At 33.9% G+C, this 6,444-nt stretch overlaps 1 protein-coding gene across 4 annotated transcripts in view; it reads left to right on the top strand.

Annotated features, from left to right (window-relative positions):
- The window catches only part of LOC106869943 (QRFP-like peptide receptor), a 58,081-nt gene that overhangs the window by 19,536 nt on the left and 32,101 nt on the right, over positions 1-6,444 (top strand). The window lies entirely within an intron of this gene.

Raw genomic sequence — 6,444 nt, 5'->3', positions numbered from 1 at the left:
GACCACTAACGTGGACATTTAATGTGCTAGAAATAGATCACATATATTTATATATGTGTATTTTGGTTGGTCGTAATCATTCATACTAGTATGTTATTCCTCATGAGGAATCTAATTTGTATTTCATGAAGAGTTTTTCGTTTTTGTCTTTGGAATTAATTAGACTCCGAAACAATTTGTAGAATGTATATTGGTTGCGTACCAACATGGATTTGAATTGAATTAAAGATCGACTACACATTACAATTTTTCCCTTTCCTTATACTGCATTTATATATATATATACATATATATATATCCGACTCTGCTATTTCTCAGATGTCAAGGAGTGACTTCTGCCATCTTCTCTCCAGAGGACAAAAAAGAAACGCTAGCAATAATTTGAACCGTGGCATTTTTGAATTGGTAGCGAATGATGCTGCCAACACTAAAAATATATTTTGTTTATAATTCTCTCTATCTCTCTCTCTCTCTCTCTCTCTCTTCGTCTATCTAATCAGTCTATCTTGTCTTCTCTACATCAATAATGCAATATCACCAGTGTTTAATTATTTCCCAGTCCTTAATTTTTGTAATAAAACATGCAATAGCTTGTCGCGAGGAAATGTTTAAGCTGCAAAAATAAACGAAATATATTGTTAGATTATAAACAGCATAGTTCTGAATAAAACGAGACATGAATTTGAGATAGAGCTGATCACGAAATAGCTGGAAATAAAGACATACATACGCCCACCCAAACCACCTACGCATGCATGTATGCAGCCATAACCTGTGCATGCGTGTCAGTATATATATATATATATATATATATATATATATATATATATATATATATATATATATATATATATATATATATATATATATATATATATGTATATATACATACATATATGCACACTATGTATATATACATATATATGCATACTTTCATGCATACACATATGTATGTATATTTATACATATATAAGCGTGCGTGCGTGCGTGCGTGCGTGCGTGCATGTGTGTGTGTGTGTGTGTGTGGGTGTGTGGGTGGGTGTGGGGTGGTGGTGCGCGTGCGTGCAAATGTTATTTTCCTTATTGCCGTTTGTGGTGGCTTTTGCCGCGGCGGAAAGACATATTCGCAAGAGCATTCCTTTTGATTTTGTAATATTTTTTTCATTCAAATGCTAGTTTTTAATGTTTATTCTGTTAACGTTATATGAAGGAAAAGGAAGAAATTTTAATTATTTATATATCTTCTTCATATCTGAAAAGAATTTGGGCTATTTATTTTCTTTCTGCTTTTACGTGAGAAATTATTTTCAACACGACTCCATTGGCGACGACGGAAGTTAAGATATAGCAGTCAGAGTAGTTACCTTTCTCTTTGTGGGGGGGGGGGCAGATAAAGAGAATGCACATTTTATTGGCGCGTGGGAATATTTATCCAAATAGCAATAATAATTCCAATATTGGCATTAAGTCTAACATCAACATTGAGAATACAAGACAAAATATTTAATCTTTATTAGACACGTGATGATAGCACCACCACTACCATCAACAGCAACAACAACAACAGTGATAACAATGTTGGTAATTACTTTGATCTGTTGCATTCAGAACAATGCTTCAAAAATGGAAGATGCCCACAGCTGATTACATTGTTACATATGTTATTGATCAGTGAAATATGAAGCACAAAACTGATTATCAGCGTAATTCGAAGTAGGGGTATAGATATAACGTCAGTAATATTGTTAATAGAGACAAATAGTGATGAATGTGAAAAGGGTGATCATAAACACAACATGACTTACATGCTCAGGCATTTCTTTTGTACCAGACAATAATCTTAGAAGTGCAGACCTATGTCAACAGGGGGAAAGGAATAAAACTGCCTAAAACCTGAAATATGCAAATAGATGCACAAAATTAAAATATTTCAATACATTTCCCGAAGGGGAGAGAGACTTAAAAAGCAGCCAAGTAGACAACTTGAAGTTACCATCAAATATTTCAGCCTGGAAAGAAAATATAGTTACAATCAATGTAGAAGGTAGAGTACAGAATTAATTATAGCAAATTGCTTTATTCCGTGGAAAATATAAAAAGGAATATAATTCCAACTTGCAACTGGTATTTGATTTCAATAAGTCAAAGTGTCAGAATAATGTTGAAGATATCACAAAAGCTTCTATTTCACCGAAAATGGATGTTAATTCGGGCAAAGCAAGCCATGGTAATTGAACAGTGAATGCTGCGTTCTACCACTTCTTGTGCATTTGGAAGTATATGTGTGAATTTACAAAAGCTTCTATTTCAGCGAAAATGAATGTTAATTCGAGCAGAGCAAGCTATGGTAATTGAGCAGCGAATGCTGCGTTCATGTATGCATTTGGAAGTATGTATGTGTGAGTTTGTATGTGTCAATACAAGAGAGCTTGTATAAACTGCGCCTGTGTTCAAGCAACTGAATTTGTATAAACGATGAATGTGTCTTCACAATTAAAGCGACTATCTTTACTGTGTGCGTGTCTATACAATGAGCTATTAAAGTGCTTTCAAGTAAAGTCTTATCTAAAAGATTATGAATAGCTGTTCTTCTACATGTAAGAACGTATGTAGAAAAAGACCTACTCTTTTAACGACAGCGAATAGAAAAATTTGCACTTCATATGGCACCATGTGTAGAATGGTTTGTTCTGACAACAACATATTTAAAAAGCGTTCTGTTCTATCGACAGTATCGTACATAGATAGAACACACTTATGTTGATAGCATCGTGCAAAGAAATGTCTTATTCTTAGATCAGAAATATGTGAACCATATTGTGTGTGCTGGGCAGTAGTGCAGCAACGCATGCGTATGAAGAGGGCCGATAGGAGTGTCTGGGTTGTCAGTCATTAGGTACGCCTCTTGATTTAGTAGAGCACTAATCACTGATTGGTCAAGAATGAATTCAGTTCAATTAGAGCAGATGTCAAGCAAGTCTGTGTGCGAGAGATCGCATCACTAGAACAATTCAGAAGAGATTACAGATGGAGGACAAAAAGACTAGATATGAAAAGGAAAGGTACTTAAATACTCAATATCAGAAAATGCGACAACAATAAACTTCAATCATTAGAAACAACTGAATAAAAACTAAGAATAATTAAAAAAAAAGAAACGCTCTCCTGCAGCTATTGTTGCCTCTCAACGACTAAAAACCGTGGTGTAGAATGTTAATCAAACACATAAACCTCCGTGTCAATGAAGGACAGCTCCCTGCAGTAACAAAACAAGCCATGACAGAGTCCCCTTTACAGCAAAGAGTTTGTAGCTCAAAACTTCTACAAAAAACGTTTGGTAGTGAGGTGTTGGTCATGGAGATCGATGTTGCATGGTAGTTCATGAGAAAAAGAGATGTAAATGGAATAAAATTGACGAAAATCATTAGCAAAATGCAATCTATCAGTAGAACAGCATTGCATATTGTTTTGAAGACAACATTGTGGGTAGCCGTTTATCATGTGTGCAGTATTTTTCTTTATAACAGTGATATAATTGACATTTAAGACTGCATCTTAGGAGTTTGAGGGTTTCATTGTCTCTTTTGTTCATTAGACATTTCGTAGCTATTTTTTGTTATTGGACTATAGGTGCATAATCTTTGAAATGTGGTACGATGTACCGGTCAGGAGTCCAAGACAGGCTATACTTCAATCAAGTTAATGTAAATATTGTACAATGTACATACAGTCTTTGCAGAATAGAATAGAAAATATAATATTGTTAAAATATAAGTATTTAGTTCAACAATATTAAATACTAATTTATTAAGACCTCGCTGAGAAAGACAATAAAAATTTCAGTAATTTACCCAAGTAAAAAGCGCTTAATAAAACTTTATTTTATCTAAAAATGGAATAAGAGGTAAAGTTAATGACATACAAATTCTTTCAAAGACTTTATATTGAAACAGATTTTATTTTATATAAAAGACAGAATTTGAAATGGGCAAACAGATAAAATTTAAAATGTTACCATCTTGCCGTCAGCAAAGCGACGGGTATTGAATTAGCTTGAATAAAGATATCAAATGTTACATGTTGAACTAACTTTAGAAAACACTTACTTTTACTTTTCCTCTACAAATATAGATTTCATTTGTGAAGTGCATGCTAACCAGTTATTTTCTTTTTTCCCTAAAATCCAAATTTTTCGGATCGTTATATAAAATATTTACTAAGATAACAAATAATCATTCGCATAGATGTGATTTAGGATAAGTAAGCTGCAGTTTCCATCCATAAATATTTTCCTTTTCATTGATTGCTGAAGAAATGTTCACATCTGCAGCTCAGCTGACCTCTTCGGCTAAGATCGCATTTGGCAGATATTTTACTGGGAATGTTGCAATATTCTTTGATTTGATATGTGTGAAGGCATTCAATAACGAGGGCAACATCTATATTCATCACAGAGCAGTCTTCCTGCGGATGACAGATCATAATATTTTAGCGACAATGCATTTCATCATGGGAGTTATTACAATGATGAAATGTTGAGGCATTTGCTGAGCACATGTGTAATGTATTCCTAGGAAGAGTGATGTAATTGATCTCCATAGCTGAATCTTGTGAGTTAAGAGCTGTATTGTCTTTTGCATTACATATTTCAATAAGTATTCCATGCTCTTGGATTGTAACATCAGATTCTTCGAAATATATTAATGCTGGCATCATCCTCGATTTTTTGTGGGGGTTTTATTTGCATTTGGGGAGAGGGAAGGGGGTACGCAGAATATTTATCTTGAATGTACTTGTTGAAACATGTAAGTTCAGCAATTCTGGGTTCCCATGGGAGGTCATCTGTAATCGAGTACTTTTTCAGATGTTAACTAGTGTTCGCTATAGAACCGTCCATACGATTTTCCCTCTTCAATTTTAGGCATTTACATTGATGTAACCATAATATTTTTGCTCTCACTATTTAATAACTGCTGTCGTAATGATAGTGTACCACACTCAAAGGCTGTATACACTGAACTTAAAAATATATGTATACATGCATGCATGCATGTGTGTATGTATGTATGTATGTATGTATGTATGTATGTATGTATTTATGTACGTCTGTTTGTGTGCGTGTGTGTGTTTACATATATGTATGTGCGTTTGTTCGTATGGACGTACGTGTGTATGCATATATGAATGACTATATATGTATGTAAGAATGTTTGTGTGTTAGTATCTACGCATACATGAATGACTTTATGTCTATATATGTGTCCATGTATGCTTTTTTTTCTTTGAAATTTGAGCTCTTTGCAAGATTCAAGCCGGTCATTAAAATGACAAGGCTTTTTTGTTTGACTTAAGACAATTCCCGAGATTTGCGAATATACGAGTTAGTGTATGCAAAGAAGAAGTTGTACGTGTGTATGTAATTGTACTCATTTAATAGGTGTACGTGTCACCTTAGTACACGAGTATGTGTGCGCATATATGTATATGCGTATGTATATATGCATGTATGTATTTTTCTGGTTTTAGTAAAAAATGTTTTTCTTTTAATAGAGAAAGTGTGTCTTTCAAACCCAGAACAAGGCTCTTTTATTGTAATCTATGCATATATGTGTGTGTGTGTATGTACGTATGCATGCATTCGCAAGCGTTTAAATGAGTGCACTTGCATGGATATCATTGCATGTTTGAATTTCAGTGTTTTCACTTATGCATATATACGTACATAGATATACGTTTCGTGCCAACACGTGTGCATATACACTCATTACGCTAAACTCCTGGAATGTTATACATTTTATTCATAGTTGTATTAACAGCATGCAATCAAAATTTCCTTGAAATTTCATAATTAGCTGTGACATTCTAGTATTGTGAAATCCAGTTTCTCAAGCAACTGAGGCAGTTAGTTACTCAAATACCCAAAATTATCACAGGTATGAATTTTGAAGTTATACTCCAGATAGAGTAACTGCAAGTTTCTCATTAGTTTGGCATAGTTCTCTTTTTCACTAACCTTTAAGTGCACTGCCCTTCTGCAGATACAGCTCATCTACAAATATACTCATCATGGTTTAGCATGTTTCTTTAGGCGCTCCATATTATCTTCACTGACCCTGCAGCACTCTATGATCGTAAAGCTGCATCTCATCTCTTCTTGAATCCGAACTCAATCCGAAAATCTAATATTCCTTTCAAGAATACTATTGGGTTGGTGCATAATTATTGCGGCTTTTTTTCAACAAATTTTATTCAACAAAAACAATAACAATATTTAACAAAAACATCTTTAAATGACGGTCTGACCGTCTGTCAAGCAAATGGGAAGCAGTACTTGAAGTAGATGGTGAATGTGCTCCGGAATAATCATTTAACGATGTTTTTTTGTAACATGTTATTGTTTTTGTTGAATAAAATTTGTTGAAAAAAGCCGCAATAATTATGCAC

This window comes from Octopus bimaculoides, chromosome 10, assembly GCF_001194135.2.
Source record: "Octopus bimaculoides isolate UCB-OBI-ISO-001 chromosome 10, ASM119413v2, whole genome shotgun sequence".
In the NCBI taxonomy this organism is placed as follows: Eukaryota; Metazoa; Mollusca; class Cephalopoda; order Octopoda; family Octopodidae; genus Octopus; species Octopus bimaculoides.
The sequence above is the reverse complement of the archived record's forward strand: the minus strand, read 5'-3'. Positions and strand labels throughout refer to the sequence as shown.